Source organism: Triticum aestivum, chromosome 1A (genome assembly GCF_018294505.1).
Source record: "Triticum aestivum cultivar Chinese Spring chromosome 1A, IWGSC CS RefSeq v2.1, whole genome shotgun sequence".
Lineage (NCBI taxonomy): Eukaryota > Viridiplantae > Streptophyta > Magnoliopsida > Poales > Poaceae > Triticum > Triticum aestivum.
The window spans coordinates 515,986,279-516,004,439 of NC_057794.1; the positions used below are offsets into that span (position 1 = coordinate 515,986,279).

At 45.0% G+C, this 18,161-nt stretch overlaps 1 long non-coding RNA gene across 1 annotated transcript; it reads right to left on the reverse strand.

The window, feature by feature from the left end:
- Positions 1–11,610: 11,610 nt before the first annotated feature.
- LOC123169507 (uncharacterized) lies at positions 11,611–16,030 on the reverse strand. The gene is made up of 5 exons (XR_006484865.1): positions 15,558–16,030; positions 15,097–15,462; positions 13,099–14,994; positions 12,907–12,999; positions 11,611–12,010 (listed from the first exon to the last, which is right to left on the reverse strand). It is a non-coding gene; the product is annotated as an uncharacterized lncRNA (long non-coding RNA).
- Between the last annotated feature and the right edge of the window lie 2,131 nt (positions 16,031–18,161).

Consider the following 18,161-nt stretch of genomic DNA (forward strand, 5'->3'; position numbering starts at 1 on the left):
CGATGTGCGGTGTTCTCCTCGATACGTGCCAACAAACGGTTAGACTCACGCTTGTTCCTCTCCATCTCTAGCATGAACTCTGTCAACGAAGGCTGGTCGGGAGGATCCTCATCCCTACCATCTCCGTGGTTCTGGCTACGAACAACAGAACTTGATGACATCCTGGTGAAACGAAACCAGCGACGGAATCAGCATCAACTATGGACTGTAGAATGTAGGACAAGGAATTAGTATCACTCGAACTCCTAGGGAAATTCCGGCAGCATAACGGCAGTAAAATGCTCAGAATGAGACATCCTACTAAAAATGGGGTGGTAACATACTCATCAGCATTACTCAAGGTTCTGAGATCATACTAAACAGACTACACCGGAAATACTCAAAACTGGGGTATGACTCTGATCAACCAGTCCTATGGAACTACGGAGTAGTAACACGTGATCCTGATAGACGGAAGAGAAAGCCTAGTTCCTTAACCCCGTAGGAAAGATAGGACGACTCAGATCAGAAGGCCATGAGGTAAAGGACTAAAAGAGCCTTACGTTCCATCCCACAATCAATTCCCTTACATAACTAAAGAATTTCTAGACTCAACTTCGACCAGTATGGCTTGGTAAACCTACAGGCAGTCAGGCTCTGATACCAACGCTGTCAGGACCCCGACTCAATGCCACATCGATCTAGCATGTAACACCTCATATCACTTTGCGGCCTCACGCACGGTATTCCCACGGGTGTCGCCTTACCTTTGCCCGGGACCGTTTGCGCCTTTTGGCACACGTATATGATGGTGTCGCTAGCATCCATATGATAAAGAGCCCGGGCTGACATGGCTAGTCGTAAACCCAAAGTGGCACTAACTTACAGGGACAGGCATCCATGACCCAGCATCGAACGTGTCGGTCATCAGCGAGTGAATCCAGGCTGTAGCACTGGGCTAACAGGACTCCGGTGAACCGGGCTGTAGCGGGCTAGCAGGACTCCGGTATTCATCGCGTGACATTTCCCCGAAGGGACAGACACAGGATCGAAGAAGGACACATGCCGGCCTGCCTAAGTGTTCCGGAGCAGTAGCAAGCTACCAGGGCTCAGTGGAAGCACTAGGAGACATTTCCCGGTAAGAGAGGCTACTAAGAATAAACAACTAGATAGTCAGATCCCACACATAGCAATACACATTACACGTACGCATAACATGCAAGTATGTGCTGTACAACATGGCATCACAGCATAACTCAACAATCATATAGATAAAGGCTCAGAAGAGCCATCACAGCATTATTACAACAGGGGTCACATGACCCAACAGTCAGAGCAATCAAGCAACAAGCGGAAGCATTACATGTCTGAGTACAGACATCTACAAATGAAAAAGGCTGAAGAGCCTGACTATCTACACCATCCGATCAAGATCGTAGCTGAGGTACTAGCTACTAGTCGAAGTCCACGAGAACACTAGTAAGACCGAAGTCTCGCTGCAAAAACATAAATAAAGCAACATGAGTACAAAGGTACTCAGCAAGACTTACATCAGATCCTATCATACATGCATTTGTATCAAGAGGGTAATGTGGGGTTTAGTTGCAGCAAGCCAGCTTTGACTCTGTGGCTATCCTGTTCTACGACTACCAGAAACTCTTGAGGTGAAACAACGTACACGAGTCCACTAATCACCACACAATACACTACTATGGATTCATCCCCGTCTCCCTACGAGAAGGCCATCCATAGCACTCACACTTGTCTTGAGCATTTTAGAGTATCCACTTCAAGTTGTCTATGTACCATGTAAGCATCCAAGAAGTCCATAACCGCGGACCCGGCTATTCGAATAGATCATGTTAACCCTGCAGGGGTGTACTTCTTCACACACGCTCTCGCCACTTACCGCCATGTACACGTCATGTATCTCGGCAACCTTCAAGCGGAAGCCTGGCGAGGGTGTCGGCCACGACCTGACTAACCACACAAGACTCTAGTCCAGGTTTATCGCCTATTCGGGTTCCATCCGCAAGGAGATCCGGCCGGGGTGTCGCTCACGGCCCCAAACGATGTGTACAGGGTTCCCGAGCCCACCATCCGGGTGCCACTCGGTACACCAGGCCACGTGTGCCTAGTCTGTCCCAAGCCCACCCTGCCGGGTGCCACTTGGTAGAAAAATAGCACTACCTACAAACACCAGAAACTAGTTGCGACTCCTGGACAGAGACCAAGTTGGTTAATAAGTCGAGAGGGGTCGAGTTACCGGAACCCAATGTGTGGTAGTATCGAGTCATTGGACAACATACATAGAACTCAGTGCTTAAGGACGGTTCCAATGAGACAACCCACCATGTACTCCTACATGGCCTCTCACCGCTACCTTTACCAAATCGTGTTCACACACCTTCACTCTCAGCATCAGAACATATCGTGACACTCCAATTCATTCCCAATGAATCAGACCTGACACAACTCTAAGCAATAGCAGGCATAGCATGGTAGGAACACATCAGTGGCTTCAATCAACTCCTACACATGCTAGTGGGTTTCAACTATTTACTGTGGCAATGACAGGTCATGCAGAGGAATGGGTTCAACTACCGCAGCACAAAGTAGCAGATGAACCGTTGTTGTCCTAATGCAATAACTGAGAGCAGGAGCGAGAGAGTAGGGTTTTATCGAAATGAACAAGGGGGTTTGCTTGCCTGGTAAATCAACAAGGGAGGCACTGCTTCACAGACAGGTACTCTGGAACGTCTCCGGAGCAGGACCTATCGAGAAGGAACGGTGCCGGCAATCAATACACAATCATATGCAACAATATGATGCATGAGCATGGCATGTAGATGTGATGCTGTTTGAGCTAATGCAACTAGTAAACATTTGGTTTGAAGTCCATTTGAACCAAAGGTTCAAATGCATTTCTAAATTAAGTCTCTTATATATGCCATAATGTGTTTTCCCATATTCAGCATGTATAAGTTGGTTTTTCATGCATGAAACTAGTACAGATGGAAAGATTGCATTTTTCTGATAATTTTTCATATATAAATTATTTTAATCTGAGCTACGGTTGAATTGTTATGAATTTTTGAAGTTTAAAACAATTTCTGGAATTTCCTGATTTAATTAAATCCAGAAATTATATATTGCGCCAGCATGACGTCAGCACGACGTCAGCGGTCAACTGCGGCTGGTCCGGGTCAAACCTAACGTGTGGGACCCACACGTCAGTGACAGGGGGGTTAAACAGGGTTAGTTTAATCCTAATTAAAAAGATTAGTGGCGCTGGGGCCCACTGTCAGTGTCACAGTTAATTAACAGAGATAATTAGTTGCTAAACTAATCCTAAACTAAAATTAGTAGGGCCGGGCCCACATGTCATTGACTCTGGGTAGTCAAACCCCAGGTCAACTGGGGGGGTTAGCGCGGGTTGACCGGTCAATCCCGCCGGCGTTTAGCCGCCGGCGAGGCCGAGCGCGGCGGAGGGGCTCGGGAACGTCGCTCCGGCGACCATTCGGGCGGCGGAGACCACGAGAGCGAAGCCCGCGCTCACGCGCATCCAGTGGAACACGCGGGAGGCTGCGGGGGCGGCGGAGCTCGCCGGAGCAGAGCTCAGGGCGGCGGCCGGAGTTCGGCCTCGAGCGGGAGCACAGCTACGGCGCACGGGGAGGAAGAAGAGAAGGGGGAACAGGCGCAGAAGCTCACGGCGGAGGCGACGGGATGGTCAACAGGCTCGGGGACGAGTCGGAGACGACGGACGGGCGCCGACGATCTCGGGCGGCCGACGACGAAGATGACGGCGATGGCGGCTCCTCGGGGCACTCCGGCTTGCGTGGCTCGGCGAGGAGGTAGCTGGCGACGAGGCGGAGCTCCTGGGCACGACGGGGAGGCGAGGGGGAGGCGGTGGCTATGGCCACGGCGTGCGGCGGCGACGGCAGCGCTTCGGGCGCGGGGAGAGGGAGAGATGCAGGGGAGGGAGAGGAACGAGAGAGCGAGGGAGAGATCCGGGGCGGTGCTGGGCGCTTCTGGCGAGGCCAGGGCGTCGAGGGGGAGGGCACGCAGGCAGCTGCCGTGGCGCGCATGCGCGCGGTGTGCGGCGACCACGCGCCCTGTCCCTCTGGCGCGAGGAGGGGGACGACTGGCGTCGGCCAGTCAGCTGGGCCGAGCTACTGGGCCGATCGGGTAAGTGGCCCAGGTAAGTCTCTCTCCCCTTTTCTGTTTTCTTTTCTAATTTTCTGACATTTGTTTGGTTTAATAAAAATACTAAACCATTTTATTTTATTATGCCAATTTTTGTAGGGGCTAATGGTATTATTCCAGAGCTGCTCAACAAATGGCACAATTTTGGACATATAAAATATATATAACATTTATATATCCAAGCAAATAATTATTGTATTAATTCCAAATGTCCAAAATAAAATACTTATGAGGTCCTGAAAATATTGGTTTGATTTTTTTTTATCTCTGTCCAATATTGTCAGAGGGCAACATGAGCATTTTCTTGGACCCTTTTGGAGAAATTTTTATTTGGGTCATTTCCAAAGATGATTCTGAGGGTTCCACCAATCCTCATTTCAAATTTAAATGAAATTTAAATATGATGCACAAATGACTAGCTAGTCTAGGTCATACCAGACTAGGGATGTGACAATTGTCCCAAATAAAAAAAGGCCAAAGAAAAAAGAGAAAAAAAGAAGGCCCAAAAAATATAAAAATAAAAAGGGGCAATACTACTATCCTTTTTTCCACACTTGTGCTTCAAAGTAGCACCATGACCTTCATAATAGAGAGTCTCCTATGTTATCACTTTCATATACTAGTGGGAATTTTTCATTATAGAACTTGGCTTGTATATTCCAACAATGGGATTCCTCAAAATGCCCTAGGTCTTCGTGAGCAAGCAAGTTGGATGCACACCCACTTAGTTTCTTTTTGTTGAGCTTTCATATATTTATAGCTCTAGTGCATCCGTTGCGTGGCAATCCCTACTCACTCACATTGATATCTATTGATGGGCATCTCCATAGCCCATTGATACGCCTAGTTGATGTGAGACTATCTTCTCCCTTTTTGTCTTCTCCACAACCACCATTCTATTCCACCTATAGTGCTATGTCCATGGCTCACGCTCATATATTGCGTGAAGATTGAAAAAAATTTAGAACACCAAAAGTATGAAACAATTGCTTGGCTTGTCATTGGGGTTGTTCGTGATTTAAATATTTTGTGTGGTGAAGATAGAGCATAGCCAGACTATATGATTTTGTAGGGATAACTTTCTTTGGCCATGTTATTTTGAGAAGACATGATTGCTTTATTAGTATGCTTGAAGTATTATTATTTTTATGTCAATATTAAACTTTTGTCTTGAATCTTTCGGATCTGAACATTCATGCCACAATAAATAAAACTACATTGAGAATTATGCTAGGTAGCATTCCACATCAAAAATTTAGTTTTTATCATTTACCTACTCGAGGACGAGCAGGAATTAAGCTTGGGGATGCTTGATATGTCTCCAACGTATCTATAATTTTTTATTGTTCCATGCTATATTATATTTTGTTTTGGACATTATTGGGCTTTATTATACACTTTTATATTATTTTTGGGACTAACCTATTAACCGGAGGCCCAGCCCAGAATTGCTATTTTTTTGCCTATTTTAGGGTTTTGCAGAAAAAGAATATCAAACGGAATGGAACCCTCGGGAACGTGATTTTCGGAACGAACATGATCCAGAGGACTTGGACCCTATGTCAAGACATCAACGAGGAGGCCGCGAGGTAGGGGGCGCCCTCCACCCTCGTGGGCCCCCTGTTGCTCCACCGACGTACTCCTTCCTCCTATATACTAGTAGAATGCCCATGCATTGCCATGGGCATTTTACAAATCTTTCTGGTTCATCATGATCATGTTCTACGGGAAAAAAACTCCAAGGTTTATGGATATATGATACTCCTCCTTGCAATTAATATCACTAAATTTCTCGATCCACCAAACTGTGGGTAAGTACAAAATTAAATGAATCTGAGTTGAGTGCAATAAGGATCGATCAAATGAATGAACAAACGAATCGCGCACATGTCGTTCATCAGTTCTTCTCCGCCAGAAAATGGAACCCAATACGTTGTTCCTGCAATATTTCATTGGTCCTCGGAACCCATCAGCCTCCTCGCTAGCGCTAAGGAACCCTGTTTGGCCATCACTTCCGCCGGCGGCTTCAACATCACCACTTACATGTCTCCGCCAGCTCTACCACGATGCCATGTCCATCATGTTTCACTTTATCATACACTCACGTAACATAAGTACTATTGTTCAAGCATGCATACCAGTCGTTAGATCGAGTACATCCAAACAGTCCACCATGTTTCACTTTATCATACATTACCCACGTAACATAAGTACTATTGTTCAAACATGCATACCAGTCATTAGATCGAGTACATCCATACAATTGCGATCCACCACTTTTCACAATCCCCTCCCTCTGCGAGATGTCTCCCACACTATGTCAAAGACACTCCCCTCATGCACGCGTCCAATGTAGGTTGTTTCCCCTCAGAGGCCTCCTTCACCGGCAATAGATCTCGCTGCAAGTCGCACCTTGCCATGACCAAACTCCAATAAGAAATTATCGAATAGTCCTTACATCATATAGAACTAAAATCCTAATGACTATAAATTACCTAAGTTTTAGAATGTCTTGTTTAAGAGACTCATTATTTTTTGTTTTGATTGGAATTCCTTTCCTTTATGAGATACCATTCTGAACTTAACTAACTATTTTCATTATATATACAAACACATGCAGACATGCTACACCTCGTTTACTATGCTAGACGTGCATATAGTATGCTAAATATTTCGTTTCTAGTATTTTCTTATTTATTTTGTAAAACTATTTGCAGCACCATTAGAACACAACCACTACTAGGAAAAGGCCTACTAGTGGCGCACCTGTTTTTGCTACTAATGGCGCACTACAGGTGCGCCACTAGTACCATGACATTGGTATTTTTTACTAATGGCACACCACTGGTGCGCCATTAGTATCTGGTATACTAATGGCGCACCACGCAGTGCGCCATTAGTATAGCCCACGGTGCGCTATTAGTATGCCTCCCGGGGGGGCATATTTACCCATGTGCTTTGGCATACTAATGGCGCACTGGTGGATGATGCGCCATTAGTGTGCTCTGGCTTACTAATGGCGCACTATGTGGTGGTGCGCCACTAGTATGAATATTAGGCATTATTTTTTTTTCTTTTCTGATATTTTCACAGGTTACAAAATATATTATTGGACAGAATTTAGACAACACCACACAGCAACAGCAGATTCATCGAATACAATAGAAGATTAGTCTCCGAATACAATTCATCATATTAGTCTCCGAATTCAAAAGACCGAACAAAGATAGAACATTACAAGTCTCGAGACCGCGAGTAGCGAGTTTGTTGGAAGTAATACTAATCCTAACAATTCCTACTAATCATCATCATACAACTTCTACTCGTTATTAATAACAAGTCATACGATCATCATCTTGATAGTCATCGAACCAACCCTACTTAATTGTTCTTAGCACATGATCATCAGTATTAGGCAGGACCTAAATACCCTATTTAAGGTAAAATAGCATAAAACAATATAGACCCTGACTCTCCATTATGGAGAATGGAGATCATCCTGTCTCCAATTCTTGCGCTTCGCTTCCTTTTGCTTCCAAGAACCTCCTTACGACTGTCCATACATTTTTTCCATCCTTTGATTTTCATGTCTCCACTTCTTTTAGAAATCTCGTATGGACAGTTGAGATTCGTAGGATGACCTGGCTGTATGTTCAAAACATTAAGACTACCTTTCTGATACATCAAATGAGGCACACAATTCTCTGGGATTATCTGTTGAAAAACATAGTAATAACTTCATAGTTAGCAATGATGTACTAGTTTTAGAAGTATGCAAAAGATGCACGGATGTCGTAATAGTAAAAAATCTTACCAGGGTATCTCCATGGTAGTTACCGTAGTTGAACACATGCACTAGTGGCACGTATTGACCATAATGTTGAGGAGTTTGATTGTAGATATTGTAATTCTCAATGTCAGTACAAAATCCGACCAGATGATTTTTCTCCTTGTAAGTTGTTAATTCGGAGCCATCGGTGTAGTGGGTTTTGTCTACCATCTCCCGCACATTCTTTGAACAATAAAAAGCTGTCAATGGAAATAAGCTGTCAACTATTTTGAAATAAACAATATAAATTAGCTAATAACTATGTTTGAGAAACTCACATAGCGGTAGAATTGGAGGCGTATCAACAAGGACCCAAATGTCCATATTGTCTTGCTCGATTTTAGGATCACCAAGATCCATGGTGACAAGCATACCCTCATCAAAACCATACATCTTGCAAAATGCTTCCCAATTTTTGCAACCAAAATGGGTTACGCTCCCAGAATTATACAGATTTACTTCAAAATCCACATCGTGATGAGTCCTTAGGTGAATTTTCTTTGTTTCAGAAATTTCATGGTCTTCAAAATCCATCCTCTCCAAGACATAGCGTCTTGCATGGCATGGGATAAGCTATACTCGAATTGTAAAAGATGAAAATTACACGTTGAAATAGTTGAAGTCATGCTTAATTATGAAAATAACACTTGTCGTCGTTGCGTACCGTTTCAACTTCGAAGGTCTCCTCGAGCTTAATGCTGAAGCGCCGATCATCGTCCAGGTGAGGCATGTCGCACAGACCTCGATCGTCGTGGCACCAGCCGCACTCCCCCGGGAGACTTTCGTCGTCCGATGACGACATATCCTACGTTCATAATTCAAAACTACATAGGATGAGTGGTTCCTCTTCCAGATTAGGGTTTATCGATGACGAGCAACTGACATTAGTAATAACTATGAGTTGATATCACACTTCTATATGTATAACACAAGAGGCAGTTGATCCTACTTAATTAAGTACTAAGATACCCCGGCCCATGCATTTGTCGCAAGTACCCCATATGTCCTATTTTTAGCAAAGTCATGCTAAAATTCACGAAAAATTTTAGCATGACCTTTGTTGAAAATAGGACATATGGAGTACCCGAATTTGCCGGAATGAAAGTTAATCGACATTCCGGCAAACTCAAGGGCCTCTCGGGGTACCTGCAAAATCATCATGACACGATGGTCGGAGACAAAACCCAGCAAACTCCTTCCCTTCACTCGGGGTACAACAATATATCTTCTAGCCATGAAAAATAATACCAACTAGGATCGGTATGACCTTCGTTTTTCATTTTCTGTATGATCAATTAAATCTTCTGCAAGCTTATATTAAAAGGTTCAGCAACTTGAAACGTAACTCTTGCTTGGTGTTCCAAATCATTTCATTTATATTTTAAATAACAGTAGGAATTATTTCATAATAGAATTTACCCCAAAAACAAATTCCTTTAATGCCATTTTCAAACTCTGAGTTGCCTCTGTTGCACTAAAACTAATTCAAATAATTTTTATAAAATTGCCACAAAATTTTTGGGAGACCCTATAATTCCTATAAATCATTTTTGAACAAAGACCCATCCTACTCTTTTGAAATTTTTGAGAGAAACACCCACTTTTCCATTCTGATCCATTTTCAGTTTACAACTACAACCCTATTTCCCCTAGCTCCTAAAAATCTACAAAATTATCCCAACACAAGAACAGTACCTACACTCCTTTTTCCCAAACATCTCCTGATCACAAGTTCTAAATTTTCAATAGGCCACATGGATTTGCTGAATCAGCATAAACCTTTCAAGTACCAAAAATGCAGCATTTTCTTGGCACGACCAAGCTACTTCACGGTAATTCATATTTTAAGAATTCTCACATTTCATATATCGCTTTTTCAAAACAAAAAAAGTATCTATGGGGGCTGCAGCTGCATGTTGTGTATCAATGTACCTTATATATATCACGAATCTAAACTAGACAAACACGAATCTAAACTGAACAATTAATAGGTTGCAAGAATATATAAAATCTGAACATTACACAATTCTGAACAGTACACTTCTCAAATTCATAGAAATTTGACAGAGAGAGAGGGAGACAGCAAGGATTCAGATTCAGAGAAGTGCAGCAGGAGGGAAGTGGAGAGGAGGAGCAGCAGCAGTTTTGAGGTTTCAGAGAAGAGCAGCGGCAAGACGTTGAGAGGAGGAGCAGCAGGAGTAAAGCAAGAGGGAGGAGCAGCAACAAGGCGAGGGCGAGCGCGGCCGTGGGCGGCAACACGCAAGTGCGTGTGTGCGCGGGCGCGGCCGACTGCAGCGACAGCGCAGCAGTGAGGCAACGCAGGAGCTTGACGACGGTGGCTACGGCGACGAACCCAATAGGGGAAGGGGGAAATCGGTCAAGGGCCTCACTGAGGTGCTCGACGATGATCTCGGGAGGTCGGGGGTGGCCGGGGCGGAGCGATGTGACGAGGTGGACGAGGGAGGCCGAGGTTGGGGAAGACGACGATGGCGATGATACGGTGCAGCTCCGGTCGATTGAGAACCCGTAGATGAAGAAGCAGTCGACGGCGGTCCACCTGGACGTCTCTGTGCGGCGCGGGGTGACTGGTGGCGGCGCAGTGGGTCGGGGCGGCGGCGGAGCAGCAGGTCGAGGGCTCGGGGGATTGGGGATTGGGCTCGGGGAGGAGGCGGTGCTCGGGAGGAAAGGGATAGAGGGGGGAAGGTTAGCAATGGTGCACCCCCGAGCGGTGCGCCATAAGTAACCTTTTTTAGGTAGCAATGGCGCACCACCCAGAGGTGCGCCATAAGTAACTTTTTTTTGCATAGCAATGGCGCACCAGCCAGAGGTGCGCCATAAGTAAATTTTATTATTATTTTTGTTGCATCTAATATTTTTTAGAAAATGCATATGAATATGAAACAGTAATAATTTTTTATAAAACAGTAATAATTTTTTAAAATATCATCAAATTTGTTATTTGAAAATATCATCAAATTTTTATTTGAAAATATAATCAAATTTGTTTTTTTTTAGTTGCATTCATTTGTGACGGTGGAGCGGGGGAGGATGCGGGGGGTCGGCGGCGGCGGTGGAGCGGGGGAGGGTGCGGGGTGTCGGCGGCGGCGGCGGTGGAGCGGAGGAGGGTGCGGTGGGTCGTCAGCGGCGGTGGAGCGGGAGAGGGTGCGGTGGGTCATCGGCTTGAGGTGCGCCATTAGTAGTTTTGCAAAAAAAAATAGTAGTGGCGCACTGCATGGCAGGTGCGCCATTACTAGTCACTGTTCCCTGGTGCGCCATTAGTATTTTTGGAAAAATATATAAGAAAATTTGTTACTAGTGGCGCATCGTGGGTCTGGTGCGCCATTAGTGTCTACCACACTAATGGCGCACCAACTCATGATGCGCCATTACTATATAGTAGTGGCGCACCACATATCTGGTGCGCTATTAGTGGCCATATCATCTATAGCCCTTTTCCTAATAGTGAACATAAAATCCAATATATCAAATGTGTTAAAATCCAGTAAATAATGCCAGTAAAGTATATACAAATTTGCACTTCCAATACACCGAACAAAAAATGTACATACATCAACATTCACTACTCCTTTCAACAATGCTAGAACATGATCACTTGTTTGTCTTTCAGCAGACAATCCTTGACCACTGGCAACCGGGGAGCTGCTAGAGATCGCTCCTCAGCTGGCTTAGCTGTTTGTTCATCTAAAAAAGAAAAAGGGTTACCTTTCCGTTAATTTTAGTCTTGCAGTTACAGCCCCTCAAGTATTTGGTCACCTATATTTTCTTGTTTTTTTTCACTACCTTGTTTCATAATTATCCTATGTATTTTCTTGAAGAGTGCAGGCTTATTCTACACCAATTCCCCTCCATCCTCGAGTTACCTGGCCACCGTAGCTCCTCTCCTCCCTCTTGCCGCTCCATGTGCTAGCATTGAAAATGCCAAATTATATTGTGTCGCATTGTTATGTACGTAGTTCTGATCAATAACACAACTACCTAAAAGCAAATAAGAAAACCAAAGTGAAATTGCTGGGTAAATGTCAACAAATCACATACTGCTAGATGAATCATAAGAATATGTGTACCCCATTATGTCTCAAATCATCATAATACAGTGATAGGTGATGTATAGGGAGATAAAAGACATTGGCAATAATTAATAATCCTTACTGGTTAAAGAAAGAAATTGGTCATCTGAAATTATGAATATGAAGATAATGAACCCATGAAGATACTAACGATTAGAATTATCCTTCCTTTCAATCTCCATCTTTAACAAACAGGATAACCCAAAATGAATAGGCGATACTTTTAACAAAAATCTAAAAAATTTAAGGGTAAGCTATAGAATATGTTACCATTAAGGTAGATGTTAATTGCAAGAACAACTTTTCGATCAATGCTACACTTTTGTCATGCATCACGTTAACATGAGCCGCAACTTGTGGAAGATAACATGTGCTCATTATTCATGTGCATCCTGATCTCCAAGTATTAACACAAGAAATTATTCAGTTGTAACACACTCTAGCCATGCCCGAAATATGATTAGTGGAATGCTCTGCTCGGTAAATTACTACCCAGCGCATATTGTTTCACCAATTTTGAACAAGTGGACTGGATCGCTTATCAAGTATTTTTCAAGCGAGGAAACTAATATCTCATGTGAAAAAAATGCTTTTCAGGCTTTCCTTTTACAATACTATAGAAACTTGGTTCTCTCACATGTACATATGAACCTACTTATGATAATGTTGATCCCAACCACGTACGGAAACACTGATTGAGATTTACTCAATAGGATAGCTAAAACCTGACAGTAGTGATTTTTTAAATGTTAGTAGTAATCCAGAACAAAAGAACAAGGTAAGCAAGTGAAAGAGTCAACTTACCTTTAACAAAATTTCGTCATATGCCAAAAAAGATTCATCCCTAAATGTTTAATGAAGTGATGCTTCTGGCACTTTTGGTTCCTCCATATCACGCTGCAATGAACATGTCCCATTGGAAAATTAGATGTATAAAAAAATTAAAATGGCAGCAATTACTATTCAATAGTGAACAATCAGGCTATTAGAACATACCTATATACAGTTGTGTAGCACCATAACATCTTAAATTGGGATAAAGACAGACAGAGTTCACCATCAATATACAATCAGGCTTCTGAACAATAACTACCAGCAGCCCAACAGTACTAATCAAATGAAATAAGATAAATTCAGTTACTTTAGAATAGTAGTACCTGGCCAATGGTTGGCCGTATGAAGAAAAAATAAGGATCGAGATGTTTATGTGAAGAAGAACTGAAGTCATATCATCTCCTGTTGCACAACCAACTACTGGCCAATGGTTGGCCGTATGAACATACAAGTACCAAAACGACATGGACTGTAATAGTCTTGAACCTATATAGACACGGGTTATTCTAGAAATATATCTGGAACATGTTGTACATGCGGCATCAATACTATGGCTGAATCAAATGATCAATTAACCCTAATACATACTACGAGCACCCACATATACAAAACATGCAATCAGAAGAAAGAAGAGTACATCGAGCGGCTTGAAATGGTTTCCCATGGTGGCTTCACAGGCAGGCAGGCAAGCAACAGTGCTGACAAACATCTCGCTGGCAACCTATGGATTTGGCTTCTTAATGGCATGGCTAAGTATGCCAGTGCCTCAGACTTCGAGATGTAGAGTTCTAGAAAAAAAGTAGATTTGAGGATCTGGGTTAGCAAATTTACTCCCAAATGATTAATACCATAGCACCATGAAGACGGAAGCATGTCTGCTAGTTTTAGCTATTATATCATATTAGGTGGATTAACATTACATTGCTAAGATTAATAAATTAGTAGTGCACCCATGATATGCTCTCAAACAAAATTACAAGCGTTCACTAAAAGAAGCATAGCGAACATTAGTCTGTAAGTAAATGATTTAAATAAATTATTCCTCAACCAGCCATGCCTCACTCTAGTGCTGCCACCGCCCTCGTTCACCGTATAATCTACGGCCCAGGTCGTTCTGCCCGTGTAAGAGACGTGAGACATAGGACACATGAGGAATGGAAGTAAGAATCGATATGAGGTCAGAAAATCTTTTATCTGTATCTTCAATGAGGCAAATCCCCCTTCTGAATTGACAACAATTATCAACCCTTGCAATGCACCTATGATGGGTTCGATGACAGATTTAGTGTATGAGATAGAAAAGGATGAGAGGTGTGGTAGACATGCTGGAGGAATCTTAACGTATATAGCACTTCCCAGAAAAAAAGATATTAGCACCATAGTTGAAATGTGTCTATAAAAAGAAGTCCTATTGTGCTTCGAAAAGGGAGTCTGATTTCAGAGTAATCCAAGTTATTCAGGTGATTAACAATGAAACAAACTCTGCAATTTGAGTATTTCCTAAATAAAGTGATATATACACGCACCAAATATTTGTGAAGTTACAGAGAACTATCGATTTGAGGTATGTATGACTCAAGAAGGGAAACCTCTACATTGAGTACTCAAAGCTAACGAAAGGAAGCCACATGATCAGGTATTTGAGGCATGCAATGTAGAACCTTAGCCGGGATAAACTGCAATTGGTCAAACATGCACTCACACAACCTGGAACGCTCTGAAACAGAAGTTTAATCTAGCAGCCAGCAACCGCGTACGCGAGGAAATACCTGCCTAATTGTACATATATGGAAAGGTGTTGAGCAAGATGCACGGCTAGTTCATGAGATAGACTTTGCGCCCTTCGGGTCCAGCATGGTGAAGTGGATCACACCTCCTGTATCCACCACGAACTCGATCTATGGCATGTACTCCATTCTTCTGGACCTAGCTAGAGAACCTGACACCTGTGATGTAGCTTGCCGATCCAAGACCAAACACGTAGAATGGCCGGTTTGCCCAATATGTTACGTTGTGCTTGCACTCGTGTACTTGTCCGGCAACGCCCGAGGATTCTTCCTGCAACCAGCAAGAATCCCTATCAATCATAAACATCTTCATCACTCACACCGATTCACTCACTGAACCAAGCAAGTAATGGAGGGAGAACGGAGGACTCACAACACTTTCATCTCGAAGTTGTTGAGCCACCTGATGTAGATGTTGAAGACGAGGAAGTGGGCGGCTCGCTAGTGCCGGGCGTGCTTGGGAATGGACCGCCAGGCGATGACGGGGTCCAGCACGCCGTGCGCCTGCGGGTCATCCGAGTTGGAGGCTTGGAGCTCCCAGTAGAACTCCACCGTCGCGTTGTAATCCGCCGCCATGAACACGTTGAGAGAGCCGTTGGGCCCCACGAACTTGGCCAGGGACTTTTGGTCGCGCGACGGGATCGCCGACGACACCAGGCACACCATCGACTTCAGGGAGTCCCCCACGAACATCAGCCTCTTCTTCCACAGCCGCTCCAGCAGCAACCGCGCATCGAACCTACAGCAAGATCCAATTCGGTTGGGTTGAGATCTACGAGTGCTGATGAACTGAATTGAATTGGGGATGGATGGATGGAAGGTACCGGATGGTACCTGGGGTGGTCGCAGGAGGAAGGCTGCCAGCGCCACCGCTGGTACGAGTCATCGCGCCGGCCGTTGCGCATGCAGGTCACCTGCTCCGTCAGGAACTCGCACTCCGGCTCCCTGTACAGTCGCACCTGGGACGCCTCCGCATCGTACGTCCACAACCCCTGGTACAGGTTGCACGCCAGCGGTGGGAGGTGCGGCGGAGGGGCGGCCTGCAGCGGCGGCTAGATCCGACGGGGTATTGAGTTGGTAGGATTACCCGGGGTTGAAACCGGCCTGCGACGGCGATCCAAAACCTGGGGTTGAAACCGGCCTGCGTCCTACGGCGTCCATTGGCGGGGTATTCCGGAGGGGGTCCGCGGCAAGGGCGGCGGCTTTACCGTGGCCACGATGACGGCGATACAGAACTGATGACGAGGGCGAGATCTGGCGGGGTCTTCTCGAGTCATCTGGCGGCGGCTAGATCCGACGGGGTCTCCTCCGAGATCGGCAGCGCTAACGTCGAGGTCCAGGGGATCGCAACGTGTGTGGGTGGGGTCGGGGGAGGGGAGGGGCGAAATAAAACGAGCGAAAAAAACCGTGACAAAAAAACCCCGACGAAGGTGGGACGAAAAAAAACCTGGAAGCGAGACTACCAACTGCTTCATTAGGAGTAGAGATACCTACGTACCCCCAAACTATCACATACGGAGCCAAAACCCTAATTCCACCGACATAACTTTCTGTATCCACGAGATCCCATCTTGAGGCCTGTTCCGGAGCTCCGCCGGAGGGGGCATCGATCACGGAGGGCTTCTACATCAACACCATAGCCCTTCCGATGAAGTGTGAGTAGTTTACCTCAGACCTACAGGGCCCATAGTTATTAGCTAGATGGCTTCTTCTCTTTTTTTGGATCTCAATACAAAGTTCTCCCCCTCTCTTGTGGAGATCTATTCGATGTAATTTTCTTTTGCGGTGTGTTTGTTGAGACTGATGAATTATGGGTTTATGATCAAGTTTATCTATAAACAATATTTGAGTCTTCTCTGAATTCTTTTATGTATGATTGGTTATTTTTGCAAGTCTCTTTGAATTATCAGTTAGGTTTGGCCTACTAGATTGATCTTTCTTGCAATGGGAGAAGTGCTTAGTGTCGGTGTCAAAACCGGCGGACCTCGGGTAGGGGGTCCCGAACTATGCGTCTAAGGCGGATGATAACAGGAGGCAGGGGACACGATGTTTACCCAGGTTCGGGCCCTCTTGATGGAGGTAATACCCTACGTCCTGCTTGATTGATCTTGATGATATGAGTATTACAAGAGTTGATTTACCACGAGATCATAGAGGCTAAACCCTAGAAGCTAGCCTATTGTATGATTGTATGTATATCTATCGATTAGCCTGGCCCTGGTTTATATAATACACCAGAGGCCTGGGATAACAAGAGTCCTAGCCGAATACACCGGTGGGGGAGGAGTCCTTGTCTTGACCACCAAGTCTTGTGGAATCTTCCTTGTATGCGGCAGCCGTCCGAACTGGCCCATGAGTATACGGCCATGGGGTCATCGGCTCAACCTAACTGACCGAGAGACGACGTGGTGAGTACCCCCTAGTCCAGGACATCGTCAGTAGCCCCCTGAACCGGTCTTCAAGTTGAGGACGCTCCTCGATTCTTCTGAACTGCTCTTTGTCTTCGGTCGTCGGTCTTGAAAACTGGTTCAACAAATCTTGCTATCTTCTATCTTGAGGATTACCGAGCTAAATCTGAAGATCTCACACGTCGGGTATCCAAGGAGCCCTTTAAGTCTTCGTCCTTTATCAATGCCTTGTTATTTTTATGCCACACCTCGGATTTGAAGTTGTTCCCGGGCGGCAGCGTCCTCTTGCGTCCGAGCTCCAACGCCGAACTGCATTCGAGGTATCTTTTGCAGTCGAGCACCAATGCCGGACCGCTTTCCGAGCTCCAACGCTGGAATGTATCCGAGCTCCAACGCCGGACTGTATCCGGGCTCCAATGCCGGACTATATCCGAGGTGTCATATCACCTTGGTTCAAAAAAGTTGAAGGAGTTTAGCCGAGCTTAATGCCGGGAATGCTCTTTATGGAGCCAGCCACTAGCGCCCGAGCTTTATGCCGGACTTCTTCCGAGGTGGTGCACCACCCCGACTGTGGGCTGATTTTTTGTCAATATTTTTTATTGGTGCAATTTATTCTCTGCCGAGATATATAGCCAGTAGCCCTCAAGGTATGTATCGGTCTAAAACCCCAGATGCACCTGAAGGATGACGTAAGACTGCTGATCCCAGTAGTCGCTGAGACTCAGGTTCATTTGCAAAATCGGCCTGAGGATAAAGTCCTAGCTCGGCAGAATACTTCGCGACACAAAAAGCGGCGTGCTCAGTCCTCGAGACTCGGGTTGGGTGCGGCCGACCAACCTGAGGATCAAAATCTCCTCAGAAACTGTATTGCACTTAAAAATTTCTGCATTGGACAAGCAATGCAGTAGCCCCCGAGACACTGGTCGGGTGGCAACACCAGATCAGGGGATCGATGTGCCCCTTTAATATTTGTAAATAATAAGCCCAAAGCCCAGTAGCCCCCGAGCCTTAATGCGGGTATGGGTGGCCG